Raw genomic sequence first — 23,070 nt, 5'->3', positions numbered from 1 at the left:
ATGACAGATGCAAATCACTTAGAGCCAAATTAAGAAAAGTATATTTAGGCACCTAGAGAAGTAAAGAGGCACTTAATAGGATTTTCAGAAGTGCATAAGCAGATGAGGCATTCAGCTTCTACTGAAATCAATACCAAAGGAGCATATAAAATAAAAAATCTTGAGTTATCTCAGTGCTGTTACAGCCTGGTTGTGTTTGCAGGAGGTGAGTGGGTTAAAGCCACGTTTTGTTCAAGATAAGCCTTACAAGTAAGAGCTCCCTGGTTTTACCAAGTCTCCAAAACCATAGGAACAAGTTCTTAAGCTCCTGCAAAAGCTAAATTACGCCAGCCTGTGAGAATAAAAGAGCAAGCCCTGGAGGGAGAGACAATGAGCTCTGCATGCCTGCCTGTGTGGGAGAAAGAGCAAGACTTGTGCAGAGACAGAGGCAAAAGGTAACACAAAACTGAGGAGACAGAGCAATCACTGGATCTTCACTCAAGAAAAGGCCTTGTGACAGCTTTTTTTGGCTACAGAGCTGGCTGAGAGGGGCTAGGCGAAGAAACTGCTCGTTGTTTGATTTTGATAGGGAAGTAGCACTTTTGTAGTCCTTGTAAATAAGGGGGTTTGACCCAAAGAAACCTCTTCTTCTGTGGCCAGTTTCTCCCCTGGGTAGAAAGTACTTGTCAGGACCTGGATTTTGCCTCACTGTGATTTATATGTGGAGTATAATGCTGTAAAGTCAGGTCCCTGCTTTCTCTGAAATGCATCTCCCAGTCTGCTGAACTGAAATAAGTCCTTATTTGCTTTAGTGAGCAGTAGTGAGGATACATACATTAAGGACTGTGAGGCACTATGGTAACTGGGGCTAATTAGCTGCTACCTGAGGGCAGTAGCTCCCAGATGTGGGATATTAGACAACTGTGAACCTACAGAATTGCTAACAGATCACTCATTATTCTCCCCCTGAGACTTTTAATTGGGGAATTAACACATGGTATTTTTAGTGAGTGTCCTCAGAACATTTATCTTCTTCTATGGCATGTCAGTCCCTCAGGGAGTACTATTTGGGAAGCAACCACTGCTCGAGGTGACAGAGAAGATTTATCTCCTCAGAAATCCCTGTTGACATGAGTGGCTGATACAGACAGTAGGCCAAAGATATGCATGTCATAACTGCACTCCCAAACATATGAATAACATTGAGTGAATGAAGGTACCTTATAGGTTGCTGACTCCAGCCTCGTACGTGTTTCTAAACTGAACTTGGCTATAAGCCTCTGCTACAAAGAAGACCAAAGGAAATGAAATGCTGTAGAATTCAGAATGGTTTCTTATGTGAAATGTGCTAGAACAGTCAGGCAAGAGAGGGAGCTGATTTATGGGCCAACAGACAATATTCAGCTAGAAATGTTCTAGCTTACTAACTAGACAAGAAACATGAAGGTAGGGAAGAAGACTCCTCCATGTTACTTCTTACCTGATCAACCCCATTAAAAACCAGTAGGGACAAGTTTCTAGATGCTGCTTGGGAGATTTCTCAGCACTTCTGGCCTTTTTGCTTCATAACAACTTTCCTGTAAAAGTTAAACCCTTCTGACTGGACTGTGGTGGTGAAATATCTGATGCATTGTAGTTCTTTTCCTACCCAGAAGGAAAACAAGAAGGAACCTTGATAGGCAACGCATGCCTATATTTACTTATAATCTTTTCTCTGGGTTATAAGTGCTGAATTATTAGTGTTATGTTAATAAAGTCCATTTTAGCTCATGGAACAGCCTCTTTTTCATCTAAAGAGAAGTTAATTTGGCAATTTGCCAGCTGGCTAACAGGATATTAATCAAACAATACTTAGCGACCAACACCACTGTATTGCTTTTAATCTTTTGACCAGTAAGGAAAACAGGAAGAAATCCATTTCCCTCCTTTCTTTGCTCAATGGGATAACCAGCTGGTACAGACTAGCTGCAGCTCAGCTCAATTTGGGAGTAAATATTTGGGTTTTAGCTGGGTAAATGAGAGCGCAGCACTACTTTCTTCCCAGCTGTCATGCAGCCGGGTACCATTCACGCTCACAGTGGGGCTTCTGCTGGTCTTGGGCTTCCAGAGTCACATATTAATAATGGAATGTCACCTTGCATTGGAAAAACATATAGCTGTGCTCAGATGTGCCTAGAAAGGAAAAGTTTGTTTGACTGTGCCAGACAGTCATTTAAGGCAATGACTGCAGACAGTGCTCAGGACCAGATTTGGCCCATACACTGTCCATGTAAGTGTAGTCCCAGGGAGGAGAGGAGGTGGCTTCCAAAGCAGTGGAGTGCCCACAGAGCAGAGACTACCCTGTGGCTGAGGGCTTGGTATTGAAACGTGAGGGGTCTGGTTTCTTTGCTCCCAGATATGAACACATCAAGTAGAGGTAGGAATGTGTTATATTTCTGTGTTCTCATAGGACTACCCTTTAAGGATGGTGGAGATATCCTCCCTGAGCCTTCAGGCAGTCCTGCAGTGGCTGCACGGGGTCGGGAAAGTGCTAGTGCCAGCTAAGAAACCCAGGTCTACCCATGGGGGTAGACCATGGCTGCCCAGGTTTTGTTGTGTTTTGCTCCCCTTCTCTGAAGGGTGGGTGTCCTGTGGAAACCTTTGGGAACTCTTTGGTAGGGTTTAGGCCTGAGCTGGTCTTGCCTTTTTCTGTGTGCTCAGATGAAGAACAAAAATGAATTACCTGGACCTTAAAGGCAGATTCTGTGTTTTTTGCATAGGCCCTTCTGACCAGCAGCAAAAGACTGAAGAGTAAAAGCACTTTAATATGTCAGTGCATCTACATGGAGACAAGTCGCTCAGTTCCCTGGCCTCAGTGCCCTTCTCTGAGACTCCTGGTAGGGAGAATACATCCTATGGATGCTCCTGACAGGACCATTTGTTTCCTGCATGGGCATAGTCCATCAAATCAGCACTGTCATCTTGCTGCGGAACATGGGGCCAGGAGCAAACTAGTCCTGCTGCACCCCTGAAGAAGAGCAAGCTATCTGGAAAGACATAATTACATTTCCTTTCCACATGGTCAGTGAAGAAGATTTTACCTGGGGAAGAAAGGAAAAATATTCTTTTGTTAGCTTTGTCCAGAGACAAAGAAAATCTTTGAGGTGTTTTCTGGCACGTGGCTCCTATTAGGCTTCAGCCAGCTGAGCTGTTTTCAAGAACACTGGAATGTAGTTTCAGCAATAGTCAGTCAACAGAAGTGGAGGCAGTGAGGATATTCTGTTGTACAGAAGTCCTGGATGAAACCACATACGCTGTGGTTAAGATGTCAAAGAAAATAGATTTAACAAATTAATGTGAATCCTGGGAGCTGAACTACTGGAATCTGGTTCTGCCCTGAATGATGGAAAATTGGAGCCATTGCTGGATGGGGGATGGTGCTTTTCAACTCCAATTTCAGACAATTAACTCAAACTCATCTGATGAACCTTTTACCCTGCTGATGAAAAAAATTTGATTTCCCACCATTTTTTAAATTTATTGCTCAGAATGCATAAGTACTAAATTAGAGATAAAGCTTTTGCTTTAAGCCAACATAATCCTTTTACAACTGAAATATTCTGTTACATAGTATTTTGACCACTCTGTGTGTGTGTGAAATTACTATCTAAAATGTATTGCTTAAAATTTATATTTGCATGTTTCAGGACAAATCTGTTAAAAAATTCTAAAAAGAAATTATGCAAAATAAAGCAACCTGGTCTTTATTGTCCTGGGTGGAAAATGCTTGAGTTCTGCATACTTTCAAAGCACTTTGGAAGGAACTGAAATGGTTCAGTGCCATACTACTATGGTGTAATTTTTTATAGGCTAGTTAAATTATTTTCATGAGACAAAGAAATCCCTTACACCAACAGTACTATATTTGCAAAGGAACGAGCAGTGTGCTTGCATTGTACTGAGATCACAGAAGCTCACTGCTCTGAATGAACTAAGTTTGGTCCGGGCCAATACACAATAATGACTGATGTTTTGATAACACTTCAGTGGCATGCAACAAGGATTGTTATCTCTGCCTCAACAATGGGTGATTGCTGAAAATCTCAGCAAAGAATCAAAAAAAAAAAAAAAAAAAAAAAAGGCAGCATTTTTGGAAGTATTCTGCTTTTCCCAAACTCTCACTGAGATTGGGAGAGGGAACTTAAACTAAGGACAAAGATCAGTCTTTATGGAGCTGGAGGTACCCCCTCTCTTCAAAGTCTGCTCTCAACTTGCTGAGAAGATTCCCATTGCTTTTCAGTCTTTGGACCAGTCTGTATATGAAAGAATTACTTTATTCCTACCTCTGGTATGAAGACCATTGAGAATTCTGCATGAGGGAACTTGGAGTCCTTCTGCTGGTACTCATGGGTATACTTTTCTGAAAAGAGAAGTTCCTGTTCTGTATTGTCTTCTAAGAACAAAAATCCCTGAAAAGATCTGGTCCTCCATGTGATGTAATTTGCTTATACAATAATTTTCTTCTTCTGAATGAAGCCAGGAAAGAGTTTCCTGTTATATTTCAAGGAAGTTAGGCAATGTGCAGAGTGAATATGTCAAATAATGGAGTTCTAGTGTATAGCAATGAAGTCAACACTAATAAAAGTTTGTTGTCTTTCTAAAATGGTCTTGTGCATTAGAGTGTCAAATGCTCTAGGACTTATAATGCAAGAAGACAAGATGTTTCCAAGGCAATGAGATGAGGCTAATTAAAATGTCAGATAACACAAGTTTAGATTGTTTGAGACAGATCTTTATGTAAGATAGTAAGATCTTCATTAGAGGGCCACAAACTTAACTTTTTCATAAAAAATAATCTTAATTTTTTACATCAAGTCTGATCTCTGCTGCATACATATTTGGATTGATATATCAAAATACATACTGCCTTTAATGTTCCTGCCAAACCTGAGCTGTGATGCATGGAGTTATTCCCTACTTGGAGGGATGCTTCTGTAAACTTAGCTAATAAAAATGTGACACAGCCAGTGACTGATGTCTGTTCTCCCAGGGTGTGTTAGCGTGGGACAAACACAGCATACACATCCTCTTCTTGACACTGAAAAATGAGACGCATCTAGTAAAAAACACAATATATGCTCTAATGATCTTGCAGTGACCTTCTTATCATCCTTCTCCCTCCTCACACACCTTTCTCACCTCTTGACTCTTTTCCTTCCTTCCCTTGTAGGCTCTGAGCCTACAATTCATCTTGCAATGAGGTCCCTGCTGCTTACTGAACATGTCCTGCACTTGCGCACAGGCCCCTGGCAGGGTCTGAGCTTCCTCTGTGGGAGATCTCAGACTGCTTTTTGCCAGCTTGGACTATAAGAGGACAAAGAAAAGAGCTTGTCCTGGTAAAATAAAGATATCCTTAAAAAATCAAAACAAAACTCAGCAACGAATCCAAATTCCAGCTCTGGCAACCTGGTAATTTGACAGTGCCAGGCGTCAGCCCACTATTAGTCTTTTTCTGGCTAGAGATGACAGAGCTCTGTTGACAAGCTGTAGGACTTATTTCAGGAGCTGGCACCTGGCTCCCTGGCACATCCCCCTGACGCCTGTGTCACGCTCGTTGGAGCTGCCTTTGATTCTGCAGAGGTTACAGCTGGAGCGAGCTGCCCGGTGCTCCCCAGCCCACCTGCTTGGGAACCTTATTATTTATTTCCATGATTATGTGTCCGTGCATGCTGTCCCCAGGCCTGTCTACCGCTGAGCAGAACCTGCAGTGCTGACAGAATGGGTGTCCCAGCGCTCACACGCACGGAGCACGATGTGGAGGTTTCTCACCTGTCCCCAGAGGGGCTGGAAGGTGCTTTTGCCTCTGTCTTAGCCTCCCTCTCCTCCTGCATCCTTCTACACCTTTTCCCCTGACCTGTTCATTCTCGTCCTTGCTTGGTGTCACGGTCAGTAGCACGGGACCACTGGGTGCCTCGCCGAAGCGTGAGTCCTCTCTCCATCCCTTCCCACAAAAGGCCATGGCATCTGATCTGGAGCTTTCCTGCTCCCACTGCCAGAAAATATTTAGCATTTTAATATCTTTTCACATTTTTAGAAATAATTTATGTATGAACATACACAGTGCTTAGTAATCATTTCTCAGATGAATGTGGAATTTTTCTAAAATTAAACTATCATTCTTTTCTCTTCACACTTGGCTGTCATATCTTTCTTAATGCAAATCAGTCATTGACTAGAGACACCTACTGTAAGAAGCTATTTTAGCTGTCTGATCAGTTATAAATTGATTTTAAAAGTGAAGACCATTTTGGGGAGATAAGCTGGGATTGGTAGGGAATGGAAAAAATAATTCAAAGGGGAAGTTTTGCATTTGAATGTAAGTGACTATTTACCTCTATCTCAGAGCAAAGACTATAATCCAGGAGTCCTATCTCTCTTTCCTCCTGCTTTAACTCTTAGACCCCAAATCCTCCACCCACTCCAGCCCTATACAATGCAGAGCCCCTGGGAACCAGAAGTGGGTACCCAGGGCAGAGCCCAAGGAAAACATATTTTCCATTTCAGTCTCCATTTGATACCAGGCAAAAGGAAAGGGGGAGATTATCTCTGAAGGAGCCTGGCTACTCTTCTGCTCTGAAGCAAGTCCGTTAATGCAGGAATGAAAAGGAAGCTATTATGGTTAGTTTCAGAGAAACCTCTCTCCACCGCAGTATTTCCCCCTGCTATGCTTCAAGTACTCATCAGAGGGAATATTCACATTTTCTGGGCAAAGAAAATGGCTTTGCTACAACAGTAGTGTTCTACACAAAGCAAGAGCAAAGCAGAGAAGGTTCACTGGGTGCAACTTGGGAAGTTGGAAAAATGGTAACTGTTGTCCAGTTTTCATTTTTCTGATCTTTATTCTTCAGGGCCAGCTCTGATATTATGTGCTGGGGCTTAAACAAGGAGCTTAATTTTTAAGGCATGTCTGACTTCTCTGTTTGCATTTTTTTTTCTGTTGCTTGCACTGCCAGTTCTTAGTATGTAATTAAAAATATGCAAACAGTGGCTGAGTTTTCAAATGAAGTCAGTTTGAGTGAACATGCTTACAAACTTTAATGTTTGCATGCTGTGCCTATAAGAATAGTTATCCTGGCACGAATATTGGGTAAGAGTCAATTTTGAAGCCACACAGATAAATAAATATAGAAATCAACTTCTACCTACAAGTACTTCTGTGCTTTGCTGGTTTGTTAAACCATTTCTTTTTCCCTAACAAGTTACAACTAAGCAACACTATTCAGATTTTGATTATTTATGATCAATCTACCTTGTCAAAAACTCTGAATGCTGTTAATCAAATACATTTGAACAAACAAATGCATGTAACAGTTGCGGCATGCTTGTAGATATTCAGAGAGCAGAAAAAGAACCTAATAAATCAAATCAATTACAAATCGCATGTTCGTTGCATAGCTCTGTTGTCCCCTGAACATTTGTAATTGGGAGTTCAAAGCTGAACATCCTTTGTTACTTTAGTAAAGTTTAAAGAGTCATGTTTGTTTAATGACTAGACTTGCGATTTCTCAGATGTGTACAGGATTTTCTAACATGCTCCATTTAATACAAAATGCAGGGCAGTTATAATCCTTCTCTACACTTGAGTTCGAAACAGTCCTGCAATCAGATTGCAGTTTTGAAGGAGGCCAATTGCTAAAGAAAGTGATTCTTCTCTCTCCCCACCCCCCCTTTCACTTATTAAAAGATACCCCTTACTTGGCTTCTAATGAAGGTCCCTGGGAACCCAGCAGTACAGCCTGCATCAGCAGGAAGGTGCGATGGCTTTGGCAAGGCTTCGTGGTGTAGCCCAGAGCCACCCTGTCCTACCACACTGTAAGGGGAAAGAACTTCCAGGTTCCTTGACAGCTCTTCACATCAGCTGTGCTTGAAGCTGTATGCCATCTGTTTACATCTTTGCTGTGACCTATGAAAGTCTGTTTTATTAAGAATTCAGCACTGGTGCCTGGGCTACAAGTGAATGCAAATACATGACTTTGGCATAACTGCACAGGAGCAGTTGCAGGGGGGCAGCCTAAGGGCTTGTCTCTCCACTGTCCTGTTTTACAGCAACAACCAGTGGGGCGAGGAGGGCTGGCCCTGCTTGTTTCCCTGAATCAGGAGACAGATGTGCCATTTGCAGCCGGAGAGGGAAGGACGCCTCTAGGTCCACAGCTGTGCACTGTCCTGTGAGGCAGGAGCCAAACCACCACTGCATCCCACACCCTCATGACACAGCATGGTCCACCTGGAAGTTGGTCATGCCACTTCCAGACTTTCTGTCAAACTGATTGACATGGCAGGTTGTGACTGTCTCGTGGGTACCCTGTGGACATGGGGTGCCTCTAGGCAGTGCAGTACTGCAAATTGAGTTCCCATGTGTGTCTTCCATATCAGGGCTGCCCCTGTGTGGCCACCTCTGCTTCAGGTTCTTGCTTCTTCTCCTGTCTTGGGAGATGAAGGCTTGCATAGGCTGAGAATGTGCTCCTTGTGACCTGTGACCTTGACAAGCTCATGCATGGAGGTCTGCCAAGTCACCTGCCTGCAGCAGCCTCCTCTGCCTGGCTTAGCTGGGTGAGGTGCTGAAGCCTGATGGTTGGAAACGGGTGGATGTGAATGCTTCTCAGGTCACAGACTGCACTGTCCCATGCTCTGCCCAGCCTCTGCCTCTCTACCATTGATTTCTTCCTGGCTGTTAGCTTGGAGACCAGGATGTTCATGTGATTGCAGTGATGGGTCTGCAGCTCCAGTCCAGTTGCTGGCAGTCAGGCCCTCTGCTACATGTACACACATACACATTGGTCTCTCTGGGAGCTTGTGCAGACCTATGATCACTCTAGTATCTGACTCTCAGAGCCCTGGTCTTGTTTCCAGGTGCTGCTCTATGGGTTCCCTGATAGCTGGCTCCCAGATTCCTTATCCTACATCCACTCACACAGGACTGATGTTCCCTAGTGAAACACACACACAAACACACACTGCCATCTCCAGTTGCCGGCACCCCAGGCATATGGGTGCTCTGACCCATGGCCTGATTCCAGCTGCTGCACACACACCCCTGTACGCACACACACATGCACACAGAACAGACTACCTCACCCAGGAAAGCAGCTAGAAATGCAGTTTAACTAGAAGACTGTGGTGATCAGGCACAGGGCATGACCAAACAAGTATACTGACCAGCCGCCTGTTTACATGCAACTGGATCCTTTTAAGCACTTAACTCTGTATTTTTCCACACTTATTCCTTTGCAAGCGACCTTCACCCTTCTGTTATTGCCTTTGGTCTTTACCCTTAATATCCCATAAATCTCAGACATTCCCACTAACCCCTTTAAAACATCCTGCAGTAAGTTATACACCATTCCCCAAATGCTCATCCCATGAGTCCCGTATACCTGCAGGCAGTAACCCCACTCACCTGGCCGTTTGGTGAGAGCACCTCACCCAGACTTCTCTGACTCCTGAATCATGGCCAGGCTGTCCTCTGCTGAGGTCCCTGGGAGTAGCCAGGTCTGGGTGCTATTGGGCTTCCTCTGCCTGGTACTGTCCTCTGCCCATCTCCAGGCCTTTGTGTTTATGGTGATTAGTGTAAAATAACAGATCCCACCACTGTAAATCTGGGTGGCTCTCAGAAGAGTAATCCCTGAGTTTATATCATTAAGTGTCAGCAGATCCACAGTTTGATCTTCAGAAATTGCGTGACTTCTGTGTCTTCCATGTTCCTTTAATAGACTTCATCAGTCAATACAGTTTTTACAGTCACATGTGGAAAAAATAATCTCCTAAAGCATTTTTACTGCTATTTTTTAGGAAGTCACGTTATGAGGCTAACAAGGAATGTGAACAGCATTTAAATACTAAGCAGGCTGGGACATCATGTATCTCATCCAGTAACTTGGGAGAGGAAGACAATGCTTTAGTCTCGGTAGGCAATCTACCATCAACTTCTCAGCAGGATTTTGTGCTACTACTAAATATTCTTCCTTCTGTGCACAGGATAGTGCATGTGAGCCATGTTGATAGCCTTCAGGAGGTGACTGGGGAGGATACCTTGTATTATATAAATGGAGTTGTTGTTCTATACCCAGAAAACCTATAATTTATTGCTGTGAGATGCAAGCAATGAACACTTGACATCGGAGACAGTCTGCAGGGTTAGGGATGGGATGAGCCCTCTCAGGTTACCGACCAGCAGAGCACACCAGGGATGTAGTGCATGCAGGAGAGTGCCTGGTAAAGACATTCATTTGTTGTCATTTCAAAAGCAATCCAGTAATACAAGGTTCAATGCTTCCATCTGGAAAGATGTTTTGGGAAGCCACAGTTGTTCAGACCACCTGCCCTCCGCCGTCTCCCCTGCATTAGGGAGGGACATTAGGTACCAACAACTCTGGAAATATTGGAGCTGCCAATGTAAGTGTTTTTGATTAAACTCTTTGCGCAAAGGCCATGTGCATAAATGCACAGGGTACATGGAAACTTTCCTAGGATGGTGACTTCAAAACCATTTGCAATCTTCTGTTTACTATTGGCAAACATTTCCAGGAGACATGTTTGTGAGGAATATGTGTAGAATTTGGCACCGTAGCTTGAGGTGCTATCCGGCCACTGCTGAAGGGATGGCATAATATCTGTGTTGTCAGGCTTGACACAGTTAGAGATGAAGCACTTTAGTATAGAATTAATTCCTTTCTTGGCTACAGAATGGTCATGTTTGATGTTGCCCACTTGGAAGAGATGTTTAAATGGATCAACAATGTTTTTGATAATATCTGCCAAGAGCATTTTAACTCAATCCTTTACAACTACTTGTTTTTATAAATCATGCATCAGTTCAAAGTATAGCACAGACATCTAAAAGGTGTTGAAAATGAAAATCTAATAGCATTTTGTGTTTCTTACATTCAAGTTATAGACTTTATGTTGGAACTAATGTAGTTGTCCAGAGAAGCAGATCAGATGTGATGTTTAAATTCCTTCAGTACCATGATTATCTGTACTTTTTTTATAATAAACTACTTTGCAAGACAGATCTACTGGTTAGCCAACCAGCTGCCAGAGCCATCTTAAAAATGACTAATACTTACCAGAAGTGCTGAAACTGGTGAGGAATGCCATGGTGCATCTACTACAAGTATACAACCTGTGGTTGTAGCTACTGGTTGCAAGACTCAGCAGTGGAGAAAAATTGAATGAGTTGCTCCTCCAATTCTTGGTCAAAGACTGGGAAAAATGTATTATGAAGATAAATGATATGACATCATTCCCTAGAGCACGGGCACATGTTTCTATATCAAGCTAACTAGCAACCACTGCGAGGAACTCAACTTCTCAAACTTTGCAGTGAGGAGGCAGGTGCAAAAATTATTTTGCTTGTCCTCCAGGCCTTGAATGGTGGATAAAAATAGCCATAATCACTGCTGAAAATAGTGATCTTTTTTTAGTTTAGCAAATCTATTTCTTGCCAGTGCACTGGAAAATTGGAACACAGACCTGGGACAGATTCACTTAGAATAATAAAGTATGTGTTGGCTTGGTACTTGCATGTATACAAGACAATGATTGTCTGCATGCCTTTTAGAGGGGCAATAATGTTGATGTTTCTGAAGACAGAGGAATTCTGGGAATTTAAAACCTATGCTAAAGGAGTGCACTTAAGAGAATTTTGCTGGGCTTGGGCAAACATGGGAGCTTTCATCACAGCTTTTAAAACCAGCAGGAATTCTCAAGTCATCTATGTACCCCTGAAATTGAAACAGCTGATATCAACGACTGCTGTTAGCAACTCTGCTGTGACAAATGGGGTGAAATAGGTTCTGGTTAACTTCTGCCATATGAAGAATATTTACACCAGCTTGCACTGAGAATACTCTACCAAGCACAAGACTGGAAATAATTTTGCAACTGGCGTGCTAATGTCACCTATCTTAACAGTGAATGACTGGATAACTGATGCCAAACAGAATGCAGTCAGGGAGTGCCTGGACTACAGCATCCATAGCTACCATGACTCTTAAGAAATACAGTTGCACATTTTGCTGCCAAAGCAAGGACTATATGTGCCTTAATTATGAACTCAAGGGGAAAAAAATACAGAAGCTGAAAACCTGAGGATGCAATTAAGACAAATTATGAAGAGCAAGATGGAGCTCAGAATAATTTTGCTGAAGAGGGAGAAGGGAAAAATCGGGAGTGGGAATCAAGGGAAATATGTGGGTTTTTTCCTCTATATGTAAGCAATGAGTTTTATTTGACACTCTCTTATATCTGTTAATAGTTTTTTCTGAGCTATACATTTGAAAACTAAAAAAAAAAAAAAAATTTCCAAATGAAAAGATTCTGACATTAGGTATATTATTAGCATTAGTAAGCCATCACTTAGAAAAGGTTATGTCTAGATGAAATCTATAGAGAAAGTTGCCACCAAAACACATCATTATTATTTGTCATGTCAGACAGTAACAATGGCTGAAGTTTCTCACCTTAGTTCACAAATAAATAGGCTACCCTTTCTGTCATCAGAGAAGCTGAGTTTGCTGGCCTTTGAGGGAGGCCTGAAAACACGTGCTCTTTAGCCATTACTTTTTTTGGGTGGGCCTATTTAAAGGTTTTGATGTGTATTTTGGTTGTTGCAGCCGTGTTATTTGCCTTATTTTTGCTAGGCTGGTACATGGCGTTTTTATTATAATTTGTTCAAATACGGTCACATTATATATAATTGGTATATGTGAAATACATGGAGTTACTAACAATAATAGAAATGTAAATAGCAATAATATAAAAAGATAGCTACCAGTGCTTTACACTTCTAAAGAGTAACTGCATTTCCAAAATAATTAGCCAAATAAAATTGTGGTTGTATCTAGAAATATTTTTTAAATGTAAACTTTATCTGTAGACCTTCATCTGCCCCTCTTTCCAGCTGAAATGGTGCAGCACGGAAGTTGATTAAAGTTCTCTAACAGTGAACCTACAGGTTGAATCCTATTGTTATATTCTTTTTTATTGAAGAGTAAAATGATGAACAGTGCATATAATACGTGATAGAGCAATATTCCTTTATTTAATTTTGAATTTAAAGTTAAGAACATTTTGGTTAATGAAAGGTGAAGATAGTATTAAGGAAGTTATTATTTATTGGTGATTTATATAGCAACGGGATTGTATTGTAAAGCACTGAGTTAGAAAAATTGATACGTTAAGTCTCCTTAACTCTCAGACACTGGAAAATTGCCCTTGGTTCTTGTTGAATAATACACATTGGCTGATATATACAAGGTACAAACCGTGTATAGATTCATTTAGAACTCCCAGGTGTAAGAATTTGAGTGTTTTCAATGGAGAGTCTATTATCCCTTGGTAACTGAGAACATTACATATGAAAAATATGGCATCTAAAATGAGTCATCTTAAATCCAGACAGAGTTGGCTGACCATGCCAAATTCACCTTTCTGAGCTAATCACGGCCTTTAATTGCCAAATTATTTTTTTTTCTAATGGTAGCCATTTCTCAGATGCTGTAGTTAGATTTTTGCCTAGTAGTGATGGTAATTTAGCAAGTTCCTATTAGAGATGTGGTGATGTTTTATTGCTAAAAAGCAAGAATTGGTTGCATTATTTCACCATTTGTAAGATAACTCATCTAGTAGATTGTAAATTCCCCAGAGCAAAGACTTTTATGTTTATATTTTAATCTGTCATTCAGACCAGTAGGACAATGTAGTCCATAAACAACAATAACTGAACACCAGTTAATTTCAGATTATAGTCTGAATAAGAAATTCAGTCTGCAATTTTGCTTTCTAGGCATGGTTATGTAGGATTTTATATGGAGATTAACATTATAGCAGTAAAAATTTTAATGTGATCCCACACCAGGAAAATATCCACAATCAGTCTAAACCAAATGCCTCTAAGGACTTTCTAGACTTTTCATTTGTTAATGTAAGTGCTGGTGTTTTATTCTGAAAAGTCTAGTCCACATATTAATCCAATAGCTAAAAAAATATTCTTTTCCTAAAATCTGATACGAAAGAGTAAGTGCTTACTAGGCTGCATCAGCAACACAAATTATCTAGCATGGAGGCAGTGCTGTTTTATCAGAAAAAGAAGGCATATTTCCATGATAGTAATTTAATCGATTTCTAGAACACATAAATATAAAGGATAGTGAAAGTCTGAAGATGAAGATAATGAGAGTTGCCAAAGCTCAGGATGCCAGAATTTCAATGCTGAAAGATAAGCAACAACCTTTTACTCTTCAGGTATGTTACATGAAGCTGCCTACCAGAATGAAACCAGTGAAAAGTCATATTTTCATTATTTTATTCTAATTTTTATTATTGCTTCAAATGCTGCTCTCTTTAATTATGGCAGCAGATGTTGGCAGTACTGTACAATATGTGTCTGCACAATATGTGTTCTCTCACATTTTGTTCTTGCAGAGAGTGAGACTCTGATTTATTTTTATTTAAAATTAAAGAACAAAATTTATAGGATGTTCAATAACTGGAATCCTTAAAAAGTCTCTTTACAAGGCATGGGGGATGTTCGCAGTTCACATGCACTGTGTAATGTCAAGGGAAGTGTAGATTCTTCCTTACCCTCTTTCTTTCTTCTTGGTGATACAGGGATATTTTTTGAACAAAGAATAAGTGTCAGACAAACACATGTATTTTGTAGCTTGCTTGAAAAATAGTCAAACACCTGCCATACAGTAATACTGTGATATGAACTGCAGTTAACTAAGGATTGTCCCTATCAGAAAAATTGATAGATTTATTGAAGAAACCCACAGAAGATGCAAGCTTTATTCTGGCCTAGTCTTTTTTCTTCCTTCATCTCTCATTTTGTATATGAATATATATACAATGTCCCCCTAGGACAAAAGCTGGAATGAAATGACAATAATGTAGAGATATGGACCCTGGGCAACATAACAAAAAATACTGTGTGCCTGTGAAATCCAGATCCCCTTTTCCAGTGACATCTGGGGAATGCCAAGTGACTTAAGACAACATTTAGGCTTCACTGGTCTGCATGCCCTCGTCTGAGTGTGATGCCATCTAAGCAGTTTCTACCTCCTCTCCTCCCTACTGACCTTCCTTTGTTCCTTCTCTCTTCTGTCACTTTCTGTCTCTTTGCCAACAAAAATGTCTGATGATCTGAAAAATAATCTGAACTAGTTTTTTTCATATAGATCTGTTCCCTGACATGTCTCCTAGTGTGACCACACACAGCTGTGCCACCATGGGGATAGGAGTGGGAATGATTTTAGCTGGGTGACGTACATCTGCCACCACATGTAAGACCATTGCCTCAGTCATTTCTACCATTTCTCACCTTAATCTCACTCCAACAATTAACTCATCAGCTACTGACACCATGTCTCCTGTCATTCTTGAGCAGCCTTCAACATCCACAGAGTCTGAACCTCTGCTTGTAGTCAGGAAGGTGCTGACCAATGAGCTCTCACAGATGCAGGCAGGCTTTTTCAGCCACGGAAAGGCTGCCACATTAAGCATCAGGGAGTGTCTTATGCTGTAAGTGGCCAGTGCTGTTGTACACTGTGAATAAGGTTTGCCCATCAGGGCACAAGCGGAGAGGTTTGTGACAGTGAACATCAGTGCTGTGTTCTTCCACATAGTGAGCAGCATCATTTTGCTCCTCGTGGTTTCCTGGCCTCATGGCTGCCTGCTCCTGGTTATGGGCTGGAAAAGCTTGCACTGCCTCAGATCTGCCTGTGCATGTTTTGCCCCATATGCAGTTTAAGGTTTTATGGTCCCTATCAACACATCTGTCACCATTTTTTGATCTCATACCTTCAGACAGCTCCTTCTCTCTATGCTGTGTGACAACATGGAGGAGCCCTGGTGTAACGGAGAAAAGCCACATAGTGATCATAATGACAGATGTCTCAGGTCTCTTCTGGTCAAGATGGATGTACAAAGTAAGCTAGAGCACATCTGTGTCTCACATGATGTGAAGATCTCCCAGCTAGACCAAGCTGGTAAAGAGTGTTGTGTCTGTGCTTCCCTTTGGGGACATCAGCCCACGGCTGAACCTCAACTATGCAGTCCTTCTTTATCCTCTTCTGCTGTACAAGACATCCATTTGTGAACGGTCTGCTGAAGATAAGTCTCTTATGTGAGACATCTTCAGACCTGGCAGATGAACATTCCCCTCACCCTGCCATACCTCTCCTGCCCTCCTGTGTCCTGCACATGCTCCGTGCTGGTGGCTGTTAGTCCTCACCATGGGAAGCAGCAGGGCTGTGACTCTCCTGAGGTGGCACAAAGCTGGTGTTTGTCATTCTCCAAGCTTGGTTGCTGCACTGGAGCCAGCCAGTGAGACCAGCCTGCATTTCAGCTCAGGAGCCCTGACTGATTTGTCAGTCTTGAGTCACTGCTAAGTATTGAGGTGACCCAAGAAAACTTTAGTACCCATTTGGGGACTAGCTGGCAGTTGAATGGCAGCCTTGAACATGCCGTTAGCATATAAATGATAGTCTTAGGTGAGCAAAATGATCAATTGATGTCAAAGTGACCTTAAGGATATGTTCTCCCTTCTTCCTGGTGAAAGCCAAGACTCAAAGGTCAAACTTCTTTCATGGACAAAAAGATAGGACCAGACACTGTCCACAGGGGACAGCTATTGGCTCACAGAGGGACATAAAGTGTGTTCTTCCCACCCACTCATTTTCCTCCAAGTCAATGAAATGACAATATGACCCTTTTGTTCTGATAACCTTTGAAAAGGAGTCAGGCTTGCCAAAAACCTCTGCTAACACACCAAAGGAAACGGAAGCAAGTCGTAAAACATGTTTTGGATTAAACAGCAACATTCTGTTGCACACATCTAAAACACAGTGGAGGGAACATAGTGCTGCTTTGGAGTATGACTAGGGACATGAATCATGGTATTAGCTCAATATTTGCCCAAAGAGTATAAACCCCTAGGATTCAGGCAGCTAAACTTTGTTTATAAGAACTGCACAAGGAAATGTTTATACTGCAGCCTTGTTTGTCTTAACATCCAATTCCTAGGCTTTCTTCATACTCCAAGTCATTTTTTTGGTGTTATTTTCCTTCTCTTTGAACAAGGAAATTGTATAAATAACACAATAATGAAAGAAATTCTCCACCTCAGAGAGAGCAAACCATTGGCAGCATAATGAAATTTGACATTGTCATAGATTTGGGTTAGCAACATTGACAATAATAAGCAACAGATCTTTTTAATGTAGATTTAACACTAGATGTCAAAAAAGTGATGACTGGTGCCTGGTAAAGTTGCCTCAAGAAGAGTTTGGTCAATCAGGTGAAGATCATGTGGAGTCATGCAAGTCAGTTGACTGACTCTGAAAAGTGGAGTATGGGGTGGTTCGGCAAGTTGTTGGCTTTGTGGTGTTGGGAGAAGAAGGTAAGGGATTTATGTTGCCTGTCTGATGGCCCTCTGGTAACTTGTGACACTCTCAGATGCTTCAAACCAGTTCTGACAAGGAACAGTGTTTCCAGCAATCCTAATTTATTGGTCAAGTTTTGAAAAAATTCGGGCAAGTGGGAAAAGGACAGAAGTTTTCTTCATGACTCATCTGGAAAATTTAGTGCTCTGTGTTGGTTTTGACAGCTGACCAGGTGGCAGGCACCTTCTGGGACATCAGTTGTCCAATGTGTATTTTCACCCTATTCCCAGTACCTGTGTCTCCTGTCTCAGTGGCAGATAAAGGCAACAAGGGCATGAATGGGAAATGAGTGAAATCACCAGAAAGCCTGGGAGATGTGAAGGCAACTGGAGATATTGGAAGGCAAAATGTTACAGGGACATGGAGGATACTATGAAAGGACTTAGGGGATATGTGGTAAATTTATGATACTGGAAGCAGAGAGGGTTTATTTGAGGTGGAAGAAGAAATCTGTGGGACATTGAACGGCAGAAAATCAAGGTTCAGTAGTTCTGCTCCTCAGGGAGTAACTCGTCTTCAGAGCTTGACAGTATTCCATTGTGGTTAAATGTGTCTGGAGGGATTGGTTTATTGCTATCATGATATATGGATCTCTTACAGATACTTATCTTGGAGGTTGTGAAGGGGTTCAGTTAGCAATGGCAGGCTATAAATGGGGAGGAGAAGGATGTCAAGCTTAACAGTAGGGAGGAAGGAAAACTAAAATAATAAATATTGATTTGGAGTATGCCTTTTATTATCTCTGAGTGAACAGGAAAATGTTATAATAATGTGATCTTTATGTGAACCATAAATTATCCACGTGAAGCTTTTCTGCATTGGTGTTGACTAATCAACGAACCATTCTGGGGAGCTGTTTGCTATACTGTTCATTCAACAGCTTGAGTTTGTTATCATATTTCATTGCATTCCTGTAGGCTGTACATTTTTATTAGTTTATAGTGATTTGTGGGATGTATGCCCTGGACTCAAGGAAATCACTTTTATCAGATGGTTTGAATCAGTGAGAGTCTTGTCCTGAGTTCAGTGATCCTTCGATCTGTTCCCTATTGCACCATGTTGTATAGCTGAAGAAAGCTAAGCAAATCCTGATAATAACAGGTGGCTTACAAAGTTAAAACCTTTTATGTGGATCCTGACCATATACTGAAAGTGAATTGTAAAGCTAAAACAAGCACTGGATATGCAAATAGAATGCTGCATTAACCTATCAGTGAGAGGCATTTTTGGAATAACAAATGTAATTTTTTGCATCTGAAATTTGTTTGGACTTCATCCCTCTCTGACATCACTTTTGTGGGTGACCAGGGGATTTGTGTATGGGCAAGCCTAGTGAATTTGCTGTTACCATGAAACACTTCCAAGAAGGGATGTCAGCAGGAAAGCAGGATGGTGTCCATGACCTTCAGCTCTTCCCAAGAAACCTGAAACAGCATTGGAACTAAAACGAAGGCATGGGCTGAACCAGGAGCTCTGTAGAGGACACAGGTCCTTGGCCACATGGTGCTACACAGAGTGTGAGTGTGTTAGGTGTGCAAGGCACTTTGCTTTCCTGCAGGTGCTTTCCTGTGGACCACGTCCCTCCCCTCACCCCTGTGCAATATGGGATACCCACCCAACACCGCCTCCTTCCTGAGACCTGTGGGCCCCTTCGGCAGTTGGCCTCATCTCCTCACATGCCCCTGTGAGAAGTGTCCGGTTGGTGACTAGATGGGGAGGAGAGCGAGCCAGGGCTGGTCCAGCACTGTATTAGGTGGGCTAGCACCTCTGCAGCCTTTCCAAGGAGACTTGGGGATCTGAGGGATCCCAAAGGATGCCCTGCTGTGCAGTGCTTACCCCGTGGTCTGCCCTGAGTCCCTCTCTGCCAGCTGTGGTCACCACTACCAGAAGTCCTATTTGAGGGACCTACACCCATCTTTTGTGTAGAAAAGCCTTTTCATTTTATTTTATTTTTTATTTTACCCTTTCCCTCCTTTGCAGGCTCAAGCCAGGAGCTTCCCTTTAACATGGGGTTTCCACTCCTCTGGATATGCAGCTCAGGGCTGCATTTCTCTGCATTCAAATTGAGGTGCTAAGGTTTCAAGACCCAGGGATTACATGTGTGGACACCTCATTGCCTCAAATTCATTAACAAAGCCACATTATTTTTGTTTAAAAAGTGTTCTTCATATGGAGTAACATGAAAAAGAAAGCCAGATTTATTCTCCAAAAAACATTCCACAAGGAAAAGAGTAATGTGGCAACTTGTGATTCCTTAACACGTAGGTCACATGGAGGAAATGTAAATGATGGTATGAATACCAAGTTTTTCCCATTCCAGAGTCAAGAAGGAAAAGTCATCCAAAGAGCCAGTGCAGATGTGCAGATGTTCACCATGTGGTCACACCTCTTTTTTTTTTTTTTTTTTTTTTTTTTTGTGGTCTGGCAAACAGATCATATAGTTATTATCAATATTTTAAGAATTAACCAGATGTCAATGCCTTAGATGCATATATTGAAGCAGATATATTAAAGTTATTTGTGTCTATTAGAGTCATTTTTTCATGCTACCTCCAGAAAGGCACAATGGGTTTAGGATACATCTATGACGGTAGTTACTTGTTTGTCAGCCACCCAGTTACATTTTTGTCCCATTTCCATTTTTTTGGAAAAGCTTTTCTCAGATTCAGCAATTGTAGTGCTATTCTGAGCCTAGACAGGTCTGCTTAAGTCTGGGATATTTTCTGATTTCTGTTGGTAACTTTTCTATCCTACAGGTCTTGGACAACAGGCTGGCTGAAGTGATGCACCTTCACCTGCTCACAAGCATTTATATGTGACCTGAAGGAGGATTTTCTTTTACATTTTCCACTTCAGAATTCTACTGTTTTATTACTCAGCACAGGTTGTGAGGCTCAGGCCATCTCTTGACTCTGTGTGGGAAGTTATCTGTGTGCGGGAGGTGAGAAAGTACATTCACTTCTACTTGAGTTACTTGAATCGTGTAAGTGCAATCCTTCTTGGGCAGGGACTATATGTGACCTCTTGCAGCCCACTCTCCCAGGTTGACCAGAGGCAGAAGGGAGCAGAGAAGTGGTGGACTACATCAGTGCAGGAGAGCATGGTGGCCACACAGCACTTACAAAGAGTCTGGCAACAGATCCATGACCTGGCACCAGCCCAAGCCTGAGAGGCTGTGAATCCCTTCCGCTCACAGTGGAAATCGCTGCTACCACAGCAGAAATCAGCTATTGTATTTGTGTGCACAGGAGGATAATACAGACAAAGATCAAAGCCAATTTACTGGTGCAAAGTCAGATTGCAACATTAGCAATAAAAGAAGGGTGCTTTGTTTTAATGTAGAACATATTTTTGTATCTATGACTTTCCATTTATACTATTTCTTCTCTCAACTTCATGAATTCTTGTATTTTTCATTCTGTTTATTGATCTGTGAGATTTGTGTGCATGTGTCATTATCTTATGGTGTAGTTTGCATGTACTACGTTACATGTGCCAAGAAATACGCTGGTGGAAGACTTGGAACATGAAACACGTTTGAAAGGTCTGAGCTTGCACAATGTTTGAAAATCAGATCCCTGTAAAGTCCCCCACGTTAGATGCCTAAAAACGAAGGCATGCAGAATCAGTGACCACTTTAAAAGATGTATTTTTCCTTATCAGATCTCCCTCATTAAAGAGAAGACACTGTAAGAGACAAATTATGGGGTTTATGTAAGTTATTTTTCTTTATTAGAGCATTGCTCCTTCGAGTATTCAGGAAGTGTTGTTTCTACCGATGCTCATTACTCCAATGCAAATAACCAGCATCTGCCACAGTCAGGATTTTTTCTGAATGTTGTTCTGTCTGTCACTACACAGTTTTTCAAAAAGAATTTTTGCAAACTTTTAAAACACCAAAGTCTGATTGCTTTGAAATTTTAACAGTGTCAAATATTTCTTTGCAACTGGGGACAGTAAAATGAAAGCTGAACAGGCACCTCTGCCCACACAAGCAAATTTTTTTTGCATTTTCAAATGTTTCTGCTGCTGGTTGCTATTGAAACTTTGAAAAACCTTTCCAGTGCTTGAAGTATGACACAAAGGAGGGGCTGTTTCATTTTTCTTCCTCAAAGGTGAGGAAATTTCAAAATTATTGAAGGCAATAAAAAAGAAAATGAAAAGCAAAACTGGAAAAAATTTGATATTATCAATTTTACAGTATCAGTGTGGAAAGGAGGGAGGAAAAAAAGGAGGAAGTCTCTCTCTGTGTATGTATCTTGATTTTGACAGGTTTCGCATTTGAATATTTTTTTGTGAAAGATTCTGATTTGCAATGATAATAATTTTTCTTTGAAATCCAAATCTTAATTTTCAGATAGTTCTGGGAATAAATCTGGCTTGGGTTTTGGAAAAAAGAATCCTTTCTAGATATGAAGTGGAATGCCTTTTGCTATCTAAAAAATTCTAATTTTGGACAGTTAAATTAGAAATAACTAATAATATGATAATTGATTATATGTCTTTGGTTCTAACAATCTTCCCTCCCTGAATTATGAGAGAAAAATTAACTAAACTTGCTTGCTAGTAATAACTACCTTGTGCCTATTCCCGTAAGCCAAGACTGTCATCTGCAGACATGAATAAAGACTGTTAATATTATACTCACTGAATTTCAAGGAAATTTCTTGCAATGTGTAAAAGTAATCATGTACAAATGTGTTTGCAGATTGGGACTGTATTCTCACCCAAATATGTAATGCAGTTTCCAGGTGGTAGCTATCTGATATTATGTCTATTTTTGTTTTAACACAATGAATACTCAGCAGCAGAGTAATACTGCCTTTTCCTTTTAATATTGTTCATGGCAGAAATCCAATTTATACAGTGCAAATAATCATTATTTCCAATGGGCCAAGGATCTTTCCTGGCGAGAGCATAACCAATGTCTTCTACTCCTACTTGTGTCATTCATGATATTTCAGTGATGTGAGTTAGCATATAAAACCCATTACCCATAGAAAGATTGTGGGAGGGGAAAAAAAAAAGAGAAAAGAAAACGGGGAACATGCCTAGTGCTGTGAGGCACAGGGAATTAAAAGCAAATAACAAAGCAAGTGGAAAAATCTGACAAGGAAGCTTAATACACTGAAGAAGTACTGAGAGCTTGTGGCCCTCGGGAAGCATTGCAATTGGTGTCTTGGTGGCATTGCTCAGTCTCTCCACATTATTGATGTGAAGTTAACTATTGTTAAACAGCACTCTTATGAGGGGCTTGCCACAGTCCCCAAGCCCTTTCCTGAATCCTTTTTGATGTGTGAAGAAAGGACTTGAACGGTGATCCCTTTCTCACCTGGAAGGCTGTAGGGACTCGGTGCCAAGCGCAGCTCTTCAATTGTCTTTTGAAAAAAGACTCCAGCAGGATGCTAAAGCAAGAGCGCATTTTCATCACTGACTTTGCAAATGGGAGTGACTCATGTGCCATCTGTTTTGTCCCTCCACCGGATCATATGCGCTCCCTGTTTGTGCTGGTTAATATATTTGCTATCTATTAAAGGGAGAGGAAACTTTGGAGCAGTCAAAACAAACATGACTGAGAAAGGCTGAAGTTTTGAAAGGGGCTGGTTGG

At 41.4% G+C, this 23,070-nt stretch overlaps 1 long non-coding RNA gene across 1 annotated transcript in view; it reads left to right on the top strand.

The window, feature by feature from the left end:
- The window catches only part of LOC141919285 (uncharacterized), a 79,554-nt gene extending 58,517 nt beyond the window's left edge, over positions 1-21,037 (top strand). The window contains exon 3 of the long non-coding RNA XR_012621921.1: positions 20,219-21,037. This is a non-coding gene — a long non-coding RNA (uncharacterized LOC141919285). The remainder of the gene's footprint in view (positions 1-20,218) is intronic.
- The last annotated feature ends 2,033 nt before the right edge of the window (positions 21,038-23,070 follow it).

The sequence above is a fragment of the Strix aluco genome, chromosome 2 (assembly GCF_031877795.1).
Source record: "Strix aluco isolate bStrAlu1 chromosome 2, bStrAlu1.hap1, whole genome shotgun sequence".
Lineage (NCBI taxonomy): Eukaryota > Metazoa > Chordata > Aves > Strigiformes > Strigidae > Strix > Strix aluco.
The sequence above is the reverse complement of the archived record's forward strand: the minus strand, read 5'-3'. Positions and strand labels throughout refer to the sequence as shown.